At 38.3% G+C, this 14,393-nt stretch overlaps 1 protein-coding gene across 1 annotated transcript in view; it reads left to right on the top strand.

Moving 5' to 3' along the window:
- The window catches only part of RFX7 (regulatory factor X7), a 117,921-nt gene that overhangs the window by 64,879 nt on the left and 38,649 nt on the right, over positions 1 to 14,393 (top strand).

Raw genomic sequence — 14,393 nt, 5'->3', positions numbered from 1 at the left:
AGTAGTTCCTAGGTCTAGAATTTGCAGTGTTTCAAAGACTTAGATGCTTATTATTCTTATTATTTCTTTTATTTCCTTTCCACTTCCACCTCCCCTCTTCAGCTATTCACTCTAATGTACTTTCTTTCCCTGCCACACATGAATGGGGTATTTACTTTTTCCTTTATTCCCTCTTACCCTCCTCCTTCACAATCCTACACTTTCCTTTCCTTCACTTTTTTAATTTCTTCTTTACATAATCCATATAACATTCCAAAATAAGCATGATAAGTCTTTTAAAATTAAGCCTGATTATATTGCCAAATGTTTCACTTAAGGAGTATATTATGAAATGAATGGGGGGATAGTGAGTAACATCTGTTTGCCAAGTTATTTGAAGTTGTAACCCTCTAGGGTTAATGCCAAGAATAGAGGGTGCTTTCAAAAGCACTTGACAATCTGGACATTCTCTGATAATCTGTTTTGGTTGGCCCCATGGAATATTAAATTCTTTACATAGGGCCTGACTATTTTGGTGGAAAAATTGACGAGACATTACCACAGGTTGAAAAGTATTGCTAGGCTGACAAGGGCATCAGCCCAAGAATTACCCTCTGCCATGGGTCCAGGCAAGCCTGAATGAGATTGGATATGGGTAACAAGGGGTGCTTCCTTTTATCTAAAGGATTTTGCAGGGTTAGAAATAGACTTAGTAACTGAGTAACTTAGTAACTGAGGCTCAACAGACCCTTTTAATAGAGCCTAATCTATATGAAGGAGTGTATATACAGTATAACCAGAGTCACAAAGTAAGTGAAGAGGCTCTTTGGGCCAATGCTGTAGGGCGAGAACAGCCCCTGAAATTTCTGGCCGTTGGGTGGAAGGGTGCCCTCCGGAAAGAAGACATTTCTACTCATTCCCTTCTTTCCAGGTGATAACAGCTTTACCTGTTTTTCTGAACCATTGATGAAGTTGGTTCTAGCTTATGAATAGGAGTAGCACTGAATTTTTCCCTTATGTAGATATTAAGAATGGGGAGGTTTTGGAGAAGTTTATCAGAAGGTAAATGAATATTAAGATCCCCTACAAAATCAGCAACTGCACACTGAAATTACTATAAAGTTGTTGTAGATACACTTGGGTGAGTGGAACATGTATAACAGCTGGGTCATGGCCAAAAAGCTGAATTACTCTATCATGGCCTTCGATAATAAGCTGACATAGCGCAGTAATATAGGTGCACTGGGGATGATGGGATAAAAATAACCACTCATTCTTTTCATTTTTTTAAGATTTTATTTATTTACTTTTAGAGAGGGAAGGGGGGAGAGAGAGAGAGAGAGAGACAGACAGACAGACAGACAGACATCAATGTGCAGTTGCTGGGGGCAATGGCCTGCAACCTAGGCATGTACCCTGACTGGGAATCAAACCTGCGACACTTTGGGTCACAGCCCGTGCTCAATCCACTGAGCTACGCCAGCCAGGGCCACTCATTCTTTTCTAAATTAGGAGACAACTGTCCGATTAGGCCAGTAGGTGACCCCAGTGTGGGGAAGCAAAAAAGTCTGACAGGAACTTGTCCGTTTACTCTAGTGAGCTACCTGGAAGAAAGGTATTGATTGGTTAACTAAATCTAATTCCTGTCTAGCCTGATTACTTAAGGATCTAGGAGAATTTATGTCTGAATCCAGATAGCAGCTGGATGGTGGAAGCAATATTCTCTATATGCATTATTCAATATGGCAGCCACTTCACATGTAGCAATTGATCACTTTAAATGTGTTGGTGCGAGGAACTGAACTTTTAATTTAATTTTAATTAATTTGAAGTTAAATAGCCACATGTGTGTAGTGGAGACCACTTTGGATAGTGCTGGTCTAGAACAGTAGTTTTCAACTGGAGGCAGCTTTGCTTCTCAGGGGACATTTGACAATGTCTGGAGACGTTTTCTGTTTTCACACTCAGGGTGTGCTCCCAGCATCAAGTGGGTAGAGGATAAGGATGCAGTTTAAACATCCTACAAAACATGACATCACCCCATAACAGACTAATCCGCCCAAAATTCTCAGTAGTGTTGATGTTGATAAACTCTGGTCTTAGTAGTGTAGACTAACCCCCACCCCACTCCACTCCTTTGGGGGGGGGGGTGCTATATCTACTTATATTTTAAAGTTCATCTTAGATATCACCCTCTCTGGAAAACTGTGACTTCTCGGGTCTGAATTTGATATATCTTTCCATCTATGAGAATTATAATTAGCATTTTTACGTGTTCTTGGCTTCTTATGTGTAAGAATATACTCATTGGATTATGCCAGAGGCACATGAGAATGACCAATACATATTTGTTAAATGTATGAGTATGAACTAATGAATCACTTATGAAAGAAATTGCAATTTAAAATATTAAAAAGGGTTGCCACCTTCAGTTTAGGCCTTTTAGAGACCATACATTTGTTAAAATGCCAGAATTTGTTATTTGGAATTACTTCACATTTTGCCAGTAAGAATGGAACTTGTCATAAAGGGAGAGAATACTTGTATTTTTGTTTTTCTAACATCCTTTCCTTTTTTTCTCTTTTACTCAGCTTAGGTATGCCCCTTCCTTCCACACTCTCCTATTAAGAGATAACCATCCTGAATCACCCCACTCTCATCCCCAGAGAAACTGAAACTTTATTGTATAGATTCAGGGAGGATGTAAGTGGACAGGGGTGTAGAGGCTAGAAACTCAGGGAAATGGATTAACAGTACATCAGAGTGGCTCAGAGTGGCTCAGAGCTAAGGCTGTGGAATGAAATAGACCTAAGATTAAACCTTTGCCGTAGCCACTATTGCCATTGTTGTCTGACCCAGGACAGTTTTAACCTAATTTAGTTCTTGAAAAAGAAAAGAAGAAAATCCAAAGACACATGAAGCGATGCTCAATATCGCTAGCCATCAGAGAGATGCAGATTAAAACCACAATGAGATACCACTTCACACCAGTCAGAATGGCCATCATAAACAAAGCAACAAACAACAAGTGTTGGAGAGGATGTGGAGAAAGGGGGTCCCTAGTGCACTGTTGGTGGGACTGCAGACTGGTACAACCACAATGGAAAGCAGTTTGGAACTTCCTCAGAAAACTAAAAATGGATCTGCCTTTTGACCCAGCAATTCCATTGCTGGGACTCTATCCTAAGAACACTAAAACACCAATACAAAAGAACCTTTGCACCCCGATGTTCATAGCAGCACAATTTACAATAGCTAGGTGCTGGAAGCAGCCTAGATGCCCATCAGTAAATGAATGGATCAAAAAACTATGGTACATTTACACAATGGAATTCTATGCAGCAGAAAGAAAGAAGGAGCTCATACCCTTTGCAACAGCATGGATGGAGCTGGAGAGCATTATGCTAAGTGAAACAAGCCAGGCAGTGAAAGACAAATACCACATGATACCACCTTTAACAGGAATCTAAACAACAAAACAAAACAAAAAAAACTAGCAAAATATAACCAAAGACACTGAAATAGGGGATAGTCTGACAGTGGCCAGAGGGGAGAGAAGAGGGAATTTCAGGGGGGAATGGGTAGGGATTACAGGAACAAATTTGGAGGACACATGGACAAAAACTAGGGGTGGGGGGTAATGGGAGTAAGGGGGGAGGGTTGGGTGGGTGGGCTGGAATGGGAGTAGGGGGAAGAAAACTGTACTTGAACAATGATTAAAATAAAAAGAAAAGAAAAGAAGAAGATACTGTCTAACCTGCTGAGTTGTGAACATAGGAAGTGGGAGATGGAGAAGGATGGGAATCACCTGGCTGAAGCCATCCAGGAAGCCCGAGGGTGCATATTGTAGAACAGATGCCAGTATCAACACTCTGCACTTCCTCCCCCTCCAGGCCTCTGTGGATGCTCTGCCAGCTGTGCCCTTCTCAGATTTCTTCACTTGGATAACTGCTGTTTCCTTCTTTTGGACTTGGTTCAAAAAACTTTTCAGAAAGCTTCATTTATCTACTAGGAATGCCTTCAGCTGCAGATAAAAGAAAACTCCAGCTATTGGTGGTTTAAAGAAATAGTTTCTGTCATCTAGTAAGTCCAAAGTTAGGCATTCAGGAAGTGGCGCAAAAACTAAGTGATGCCTCCCGCGGACCCCCCCCCCCCCCCCCCCCCCCCCCCCGAGTCCTCTGCTCTTTCCTTTTTGCTATGTCATCTTTTGTTGTGTTAGGTCACTGATGGCTGTTGCACTTTTGCGCCTTCGAAGTGCTGAGGCGGGGAGAAGGAAGGAACTGCAAAAGGGCTTTCTTCTAGGGGAGCTCTGTCTGTATTTTCAGGACGCCTGCTTTCATTTTGAAAACCCACTTCAGGAACTTCAGAGTAATAACCTCTAGTGTAGCAATTTTCAACCAGTGTGTCACAAGAATTTTTAAAACATGCAATACAGCCCTGGCTGGCATAGCTCAGTGGATTGAGCACGGGCTGCGAACCAAAGTGTCACAGGTTCGATTCCCAGTCAGGGTACATGCCTGGGTTGCAGGCCGTGACCCCCAGCAACCGCACATTGATGTTTCTCTCTCTCTTTCTCCCTCCCTTCCCTCTCTAAAAATAAATAAATAAAATCTTTTTTAAAAAAACATGCAATACCTGACTGTTTAGTCAGGGGCACTCTCTTTGCTTATATTGTCAAATTCAAAAAAGGATGACAGGCAACATAACAATAGCTGTCTGGTATGAATGAATCAAAATTATACCTATTTTTTTGTCAGATCGACAAAAAATAGTTTTTTTGGTGTGCCACAGAATTTTAGTCATTAGTTTATGTGTGCCATGAGCTGAAAAAGGTTGAAAATGATTGCTCTAAAGTAATGTCAACTTGGGTACCCCTTCCTGCCAGGGAAACTAGGGCACAGAGCATTTTGTTTTCTAGCCTCTATACCAGGGGACGACAGAGGAGAAGGTGGTTAGCAGTATGCATGAGTCCAACCTAATGCCATCTGTGCTTTTATACACCCCCATAAAAAGCTTACCCCTTTTAAAGCTTTTATCATCCAGTATGCTAATCACCAGGCTAATTTTTCTTCTCCAAGAATCTTTTGTAACTAAGGACAATGTTCCATGGCTTTGTATCTCCAGTGCTTAGCACAGTGTCTTGTATGTGGAAGACACTCAGTAAATAATTGCTGAATAATTTTTCACAAATAGTAGTTATCAAAAAGAATGTATAATCCACACACAATATCCTCTAACTGAAGAGTTGCTTTGTATTTGTTGTTGATGTTATTAGCATTTATTGAGTATTTATTACCATGTGCCAGACAAATGCGTTACGTATTTCACCATTCAGTTCTCATAATTTGCCTATGAGGTTAATCTGTTATCATCCTCATTTTACACGTGAAGAAACAGGTTCAGACAGGCTAAGTAACTTACCCAAGATCTTAAAACTTGCTTATTAGTAGAATTAGGCTTTTAATCCAGATAGTCTGACTCCAGAGCCCAGGCTTTTAAAATCTATGATATACTATTAAAGTGTCTGAAATTTGAGCTTATATATGAATTTTTTAAATTCTACTTTATTTTATAATCAAGAAAATGTTCTTGACATTAATTTTTCGCCTTTAAAATTGATCTGGAGTGAAAAAATTAAAAGCTGGCATTATCTTACTGGATTTTACTAATCAGTAATTCTCAGTGTAGTCTATTTTTCACAAGCAGGTTGTTTAAATGCCATTTTAAAAACTTACAATATGCTCACTAAAACAAAATAGATAAAATAACTTTTGTTATTTGAATTTATTAAAATTGTGAAGACTATGGCACTATGAAATATGCTAATGTGAAAAATACAAATTTTATATATGATCATAATTTTTAAAGTCACTTTTCATACTTATCAGTAAAGACAAATGAAAATATTTGTAATAGATTAATTGTAAATAGTTTTTATTAATATTTTAATGATTTTACAATGCAAACAGTTGGTTTTTACTTAATTTTAATAACTTACATGTCCTAAATTTCTCGAGTTGTAACAATTTTAGATCTATAATGTCATTGTACACTTGTAAAGCTAATCCAATTATATTTTTCATAACCAATGTAATAGTCCAGGCAAAAATCTTACCCTTGACATATTCAACACTAGAGGATTAGCTAGAGCCCAGCAGAGTCTGAAAGCTGCTCAGTCCATATTCAGTAGTCCCCATCTTGGTTCAGTTAAGTTGGTCTTACCTAATCAATGTAGCAAGGCCTAAAATGTGAGAGAAATAATACTGACTGTTTGGTTAGAAAGGCCTGGTTTGTTGGTGGGAATGAGCCACAGGAGGATGGGAAATAATTAATCCTTGTTTCCCAAAATGTGATCCTTAGAAAAGTAATTCCATAGGATGTTAATGTTACGCAAGAAAAATATTCCAAAAGTCAAGTGTGTTTCATAAGCTCTGGAATAAAAGGTGTCTTAAAAGCTATTTTAATAGCTGCTGTATATTATGAATCTTAAACAGTATTCAGTGTGTTCTGAAATTTTTTTCCCTCATAACACTTCTCATAAAGCTGGTGATCTAGGGCACACTGGGAAGTGATGGGTAAAATCCATAGGGCAAGTTTCTAGAGTAGAGAAAGTATTTCCCACTTGTTAACCATTTAGCACTATTGGGATATTGTGAACTGCCTGTTTATATTACTGTGTTTAAGGTATGTATACCACCAGGAAGCAGTCTTCCCACCAGTTTCAATATCCAGATCCCCTAAATTGATTAATTCTGCTTTGGGGTTATTAGAAGTAATAACAGTTAAAGGAGTGGGGGGTAGGGGAAGTGGCCGTATATTTTGGTTACCATTAGGAAAGGCTAGTGTAAACAGTAAATAACATTCAGCTTGCCGGGAAATCAGCTGAAAGCAAGAAGAAAAATACTTTTGTCTGATGGACTAGACAGTTTAGCAGCAACCCTAGTAATATTATATGAGTAAGAGCGGGCAGTCTTTGTTAACCTTTTCCCCATCAGCTGAAGATATAAAAGACTTAGAACCAGGAACAAGGATAGCCTGAGTATTTTAAATCCACTTTAGTTCATATTTTAAACCTCCCAGGAAAAGTGTATACTGCCTTATTTTTAGGGCTTTCTAATTGGCCCATGGTCTAAGAGGACTTTTATGTATTGCCAGCTACTTCTAGGTTTTAAAAAGTATAGTGTTGGCCCTTCTTGGTGACTTAGCATAGCCTAATAAAACAGCTGCTTTGCAGAGAATGCTCTGTTCTGCACCTCAAAAGTGAAGTTAACTCACCTGGGCAAAAACTGAACATGTCCAGTGAGTTCCTTGTCACAGATGAGTGTAAGGGTTCCTCACCTAAGTCAGCTTTGCTGGGTTTATTCAAGCAAGTTGACCAGAGGAGGACTTCCTAAGATTTTCATTAAGAGAGAAGAGTTGAAAGTGTTGTGAAGTTGCCAGAACGCCTGTTCCTTATGGAGGGCTAAAGAAACCTGAAACTAGGTGACAGATGCCATCATTCAGATTATTCAATAGTGAGATAGGTTTTCTCCAAGGGAAAACTCTCAATAGGGTCCTCTTGCAAAGGAATACGGTAGAAAACTTGAGAAAGTGGAATTGTGTTGAGTGTGTAGTCAGTGTGTCTTAGGTCCTGAGTACTGATTAAGTAATCCCCTAGGACCTTTGCTTTCTGCCTCCTACCCCCACTGGAATAGTGTCTGTCCTCCCTGGGGAAATCAACAAAAAGCAACAGCCTAGGCTATGTTCTATAAAAATTTTCTTTAGAGGGCACTAAAGCCTGTTATTAGATAAACCTTAAGAACCAACTGGGCACGCAAGTTGTCCATTACAAAATGTAAAGCCTGGAAAGGCAATCACAACAGAGGTACTGAACAATTCCTCTGAAAAATCCTACTTAGCATAGTAATAAGCCAGTTAGAAACAGGTAAGGGGAAAGCAGGGCAAACAGTCTGTGTATAGAAAGTTTATGCATTCATCTTGGATATCTGTGTGGAAGTTCAGCAGTACCTGGATTCTCACCAGGGTCGTGTCTGCAACACTGCGATAAAGACTTTCCTGGGTGTAACCTTTCTGGTATCATTTCATCTTGGTTTATGACATATTATTCATGTGCTTGCTCTGAATCTAACATATTCCCAAGATCCTGAATTTTAAATGTGTGGTTGCTCAGATATGCACTGGATGGTTAACAACAAGCAGGCCTGGTCCAGCAGATCAAGCATTCCAGTGCTGACAGCCCTGGAAGAACTAATACCTTGACCCAGTAGACCAGAGGAGCTAAACTGGCGACCCACGGACCAGATCTGTTCCACAGAGGTGTTTGGTTTGGCCCACACTGACATTTTTTCAATTCCAGATTGGCTGCCATATTTCAAAATTGGGAGAGTTCACAGAAAAGATGAGGTGTCTGGTTTCTCTTGAAACACGGAGTTCTTCTGCGTGACAACGGTTGGCTGGACCTAGGTAGCGGTTCCCCCTTTCAAACATAATATGTACTGCCCAGCCTTCCCCACCCTTGCCATGTGTTAGCTTCTCAACATAGATATTTTTGTTACCTGTCTTCTGCTTTCATCATTCCCATTACCTGTCTGGCACTTAATTTGGTAACCTCTGTGTTAGATTCTTTTGGGGCAAGGTTCTTCTGAGAGCATTCTTAGCAGGGTTGGGGGGCGGGGGCTATCAAAGTATATTCATGAGGACAAAGAATGAGAAGGCAGCTTCTATTTTTGTCTCTCAGTAGTGTGGCTTCTCTTCACTGTCAGTTCTTGCCCTGGCCATTACAACAGCCAGTCAGTAAAAAGCCAACACAAGGTAGAAGAAAGAATGATGACTGTCTTGAGAGTCTTTCCCACTGATGAACCACGATACAGAACATTTTTATCCTTCTTACTTCTGTGAAGCCTTCCCTGACCACTTTAGTTTAAATTGTACCCTCTTGCAACACTGTTTCTTCATTGTATTTATCATCATCATGTAACATATTTTACTTTTAAATTTTGTTTTTCTTCTGTCTCCCTGGTACTAAAATGAAAGGTTACGCCTGAAGCATAGGGGGCACTCAGTGCTGGGAGGTTGACTGTGTGGATGGATGAATGAATAATTTCATTTAATTTTTAAACTTTTCAAATCTATCCCATGGTTAATGTTTGAGGTTCAAAGCCAATTCTTTTAATATGTCTACTGCTGAAGGGATTGTACAGGAGCTAAAAGATTCATGAAACACTTGGGTACAGAGTATCTGCTCCCTGAGAACCAGATTAGTATTGTTCGAGGGGGACTTCCTGATGTAGGTGACACTCTCTCAGCAATAAATGTGAGTAACTCACTCAAGGGGTAATTCTTACCAGGCGGGCGCCCTGCCTCTCCTCTCCTCCAGAGTCTGTAATAGGTCCTTGAGGCATGTGTAAGGTGGATGCAACTTACAGAGACTTCCTCCCTTTCCTCTTTGATGGGAGAAAGCATGCTTTGTCACCTCACATCCTTGTTGGAGTGAATGCCAAGTGATGGCCAATGTCAACCTGCTGGCCCAGACTGGATGGAAACTAAAAATTTTGTTTAGGGTATCTAATCTGAATTCATTATGGCTTGAAAAGGGCTTATTGTTAGAATAGAAGATAGGGTTTATCCTGTGATGTGACAGTGGGGTTACTGTTAGTAAAGACCTGTCTCAGAACCCCACATCTTTCTGTCGTTTGGTGGAGAATAAATGGGTAGCTTTCAAAAGGAAGTATTTTTGTGTGGATTTTACTTGGGGGGTCATAGGATGGGACTTGACAAGCATGCCAGATTTAAATAGCTGGGTTTGTTTTTGGTTTTTGAGTATCACAAAAAGAAACAATCTGGATAAGTCCATGTCGTTTGGAAGATTTTTAAAAACTGTTTTGTTTTGTTTTTTGTTGGGTTTTTCTTTTCCTGTTAGGGGCTCAAATGGACTAAATTGCCATGACATGCCCATGTCATGATCAGTTTTGATAACTTTTCTATTTCATAATTATTACAGAGTGCTGTAATTACTGTCTTTTAAATAATTCATTTTAAATTCATTTTCTTGTCACAAAGAGGAGTAGAGAAAAATACATGGGCTACCTCACAATTACCTGAAATTCAATTTTCATTAATATTATATTCAAAGTGGCATAATATAGAAAAATGTGCTCTGATAGACAGCAAATACATTCTTAGAGTATTCTAGTTTTTCTGTCTTTACATTTTAAATCACTTCAGACTTGCAGAAAAGTAGACTGAGGGAGAAAAAAGGGAATGTTACTAGGAGCAGAGACAGGAATTAAAGAACTGGCTTTTCCTCTCCGTGACCTATACCTTTGTTGACGTGTAGCTTTGTAATTTTGAAGAATCAATTAGAAATTCATTTTTTGGGAAACATAACAGAAGCTGGGCTCTCAGGGACCATCCTTTCCATGCTGAAAAGTTAAAAACACAGTGACTGGAATGAATGATCCAAACCTCTCTCTCTAGTGCCCCCTACCTCTGTCCCTCCCAGTAGTGGATAGGGATCTTTCCAGATAGCATACAGAAACACTGGTGATAACCTGACTGTTCCAGAAAAATATTACATGATCATCCTGTGGTGGCCACTTTTTTGGAGAATTTAACTGTGGACAGAGGGTTCTCCCTGTGTCAAAGGGACTCAGTCTGTGGGTTTATGTACTCCCTGCCTATTCAGACCCTAGTACTTTGCTGTATATAAGTGTTACAGCAGTATGCTCTTGTCTCAACATTTTATGTGGTCTTTAGTCATTTGGGCACTTACGTAGCCATGAAACTTGCTAACTTGTTATTTATTCTTTCAGTTTCAGTGATTCAGCTTCCTTTTTCATTAGTAAACCCTAAAACAAAAGAGTATAGTTTAGACAACATTAATAAAAGTGACCACTGTTTAAATATAACTAATGTCCTTGGCAATCTCTTTAACTTTCTTCTTTTATTATTTAATCTTCTCTCTGTTTTATGTGCAGAACCTTTCTAATAAACACAGAATTTACTCAGAAATATTTTACATATGTGCCTTGGAGTGTGAATTTTTAAGTGCTTACATTGCAGTTCCTTAGAGTTGCTTTAAGTCAGAATTCCTTAGACTCGATTGTAGTTAAAGCAAGTTGAAAGGGGTTTTTTTGTGTGTTATTTTTTTTTCTTCAGGTGGTCATGAGTTCTCTAGGTCACCCAGCAGAATTACTAAGAAGAAAGTGAGAAACATTTTGGGTTTTGCTGAAGCCTTGCTTCAGTTCTTAGCTGTGCCCTAGTAACTGATGTCTTTAGACTCATCACATTCCTTATTTCAGAATAGAACATTTTGAACAGAAAGTTAAAACCATTTTCATTTTACATCAGTTCAATAGGTTTGTAAATAGAGTAAATCCTCACAATAATGCAAATACAATAAAATTTACTCTTCATGTTTGATGTATAATTTTTAGAACTGAAAATAGAAAAAATGGTTTTCCCTTATTGTTGGTAGTAGGTAGCTCTCAAAATAACATCACACACACACACACTGTGGTTCTCTTACCAGGTTAGGAAACTGAAAATTAAGAACTCTAGGCAAAAAGCATTAACAGATAGAGTCCTTTTCTCTGTCTCCTTTATTCAGTCCTGTGGAAGGACAGCTTTCACAACTGCCTGAGACAATATAGTATCAGGTGTGTTGACAGTTTCAATTCATTTAAGAAGACTATGAAATAAGGTCTTACTTGTCTCTTTTGGTCCTTCTGTCAGTGACCCTGGAGAGTCCTTTTAGTAACTATGCTCCTCAATTAGTTTCACCTGAGGGGAAGGATAATTAGAATGTTTACACATTTTTGTTTTGTTTTTGTAGTTTACAAAATCAAGGGTAGAAAAGTCAAGTGTCATCCTATTAGTGTATACTCATGTATTTTCCCTCTATACATGGTAGCTTAACTGAAGAAACTGTCAAACTGGAGAATTTAGGTTTCTGGATTTTAAGCTGACTGTTCTAAATACAAATTTAAATTAAAACTTTCCTAAAAGAATTTTTTTGATACCAGTTGGAAGAGTAAAGTTTAAAAAACTAATTATGATAAAACTTGTTGGTCATCTATCATTGGAACTCAGTCATTGTCAACCTGGACAGTCCTTTGAGAGGTGTGTGTATCTTAACAGGAGAGTTTCTGCTTCTTCTGGAAATGAAAACTACATACCTTGGACGTAATTTCTCTGTCAAGGATTTGCATGAAAACTTCTCCATTAAGCCTTTGATTGTTTTGGTCTTTATAAGCATCGGCCCTTCCCCAGTTTTGTGACTTTGGAAAACAACTTGAATGACACCAGAGGGGAGTGTTGCAACAGAAAACACAATTTATGTCCAACAGGAGAAATCCTTTTTTCTTAACTTTTGAGAAATTGTAGAGTCAGCCTGATTCAAGATGGTCCTGTAAAACAGGAGCAGATCTCCACTCAGACTACCTTGTACTGTATTCTCTGCCAGTACAGAGTGGGAACATATTTCCTTACCATCTGCTTTGAAGGTCTTCAAGTTTTAGTAATAAGACATTCAAAATTCCAGCTGGTTCTCTGCGATCCATCTGGTATGTATTGACAGTTGAGAGACAGATGTCCTAAGAAGACAAACAGAAACACTAAAAATTAACTGTTTATGAAATATAGAATATTGTTTTAGGTTATTTTTTTTAATGACAGAAGACAACAAATGGAAAGTTACACATTTTGTTCCAAGTCCAACATGGGGAAAAGCTTTTATTTCTGACCAATACTTCTTAGGTTGATTCTGTTCTCTATAGTAGCCCAATTGTCAGAAATATTGTCTGACTTCATTTTAATTTTAATGACTCAGGAGGAAATAGTTTCCACCCTTTTTTTGTGCTCTCCCTAGGGAAAGTCAGTGCTGATGGAACGTTGCCTTCGGTGACTATGGCCAAGTCTGACGCTCACATAAAATCTAGGAGCCTTGCTCTTACGGTGCACCTCCCAAGTTAGTGGAGGTCACCAGGTTAAATGCTTCCTACATTTCTTAAGATACCTTGCTTTTTCAAATAAAAGATTCTGTGCTTGTTGGTGTAATTTGATTATAAACTCTCTGCCAAACTCTAATTTTAAGCAATTCTATATTTTAGAATACGTAATAATAATGCCTATCATGCATATATTTTATAAATTGCTTTCAATACTCACCAAAAAATTGAGCAATTTAACACCATTTTACATATTTAAAAATTAATACTCAGCTAGAACAGCTTGCTTAATGTCAGTTATAAAGCTAGTGAGTGGCAAATGTGGAATCAGATCCAGGCCTTCTGATTCTGCATCCTGTACCTTCACCACTGTGTCCTCCTGCTTTGGATAGATTCGATTTAAAGGGTTAATCAATCAAGTTCAGGTGGCAATTGCTTCATTCACCTATAATATATAATAGAGGCCTTATATTTTTATCAGGTATTAATTTATCAATAAATAGGATACATGCCTGTTAACTCCAGATTTATAAAAGCTGCATCAAAGCTGCTTCATAACTGATCAGTTACTAGGTAATATTCTTACATGGAAAGTTTCTGTGACGCAAGTTAGGGACAATCAGTGAATCATACGTTTTGCTATAAGACCCTCTTAAGAATAAATTGTTGACTTTTAAATTTCAACTCTGAGAAATATGTTTTTAAATACTGAAAATAAAAATTACAGCTTTTAACCTGTAATAAACAAGAATCCCATAACAGATGTAGAATGAAAAAATAGAAAGGAATTGGTAAATTATTCAATAAATTATACTAGGACAATTAAGCTAACCTTATCAAAACTTTAGGTCCTACCCTACTTTATCTCTTATGGGGAAATAAATTTCAGAGAAATTAAAGACCTAAAGACCTAAATGTGAAAAATAAAACTTTAAAAAGAAAACATAGGGTACCTTTATGATACTGGGCTAGGGAAGGATTTCAAAACAAGATGCAAAAAGCACAGATTATAAATGAAAAGATTGATATATTTGCCTGGAATTAAATCATCACATGACTCAAAAGTAAAATAAAAAGATAAGCTGTAATTAGGGGGAGATATTAGAAGCACTTATAACCAGCAGAGGATTAACATATAGACTACATCTTCACTAGCCCCCCCTTTTTTTAGTGTCCTCATTTTTAAATGTGCAGTTTGTTCTTAAGCCTCACTCCTGACCCGCTGAATCAGAAACTCTGGCTCTCTGGAGGTGGGGTCCTGCAATCGTTAAACAAGCTCTCCAGGTGTTTCTGGTGCATACCGAACTTGAATAACCATTGTATTAGCGTCAACTCAAATGATAACATGAAAAGATAGTCTGATCATCAATGAGAAAATGTAAAATAAAACAATGAGATACTTTGGGTAATTGTATCCATGAGCTTAGCTAGAATTGATATCTTGAGTTTTCACAAGGATGTAGAGAG

The sequence above is a fragment of the Phyllostomus discolor genome, chromosome 1, assembly GCF_004126475.2.
Source record: "Phyllostomus discolor isolate MPI-MPIP mPhyDis1 chromosome 1, mPhyDis1.pri.v3, whole genome shotgun sequence".
Classification (NCBI taxonomy): domain Eukaryota; kingdom Metazoa; phylum Chordata; class Mammalia; order Chiroptera; family Phyllostomidae; genus Phyllostomus; species Phyllostomus discolor.
This window is presented reverse-complemented; position numbering and strand designations above follow the sequence as displayed.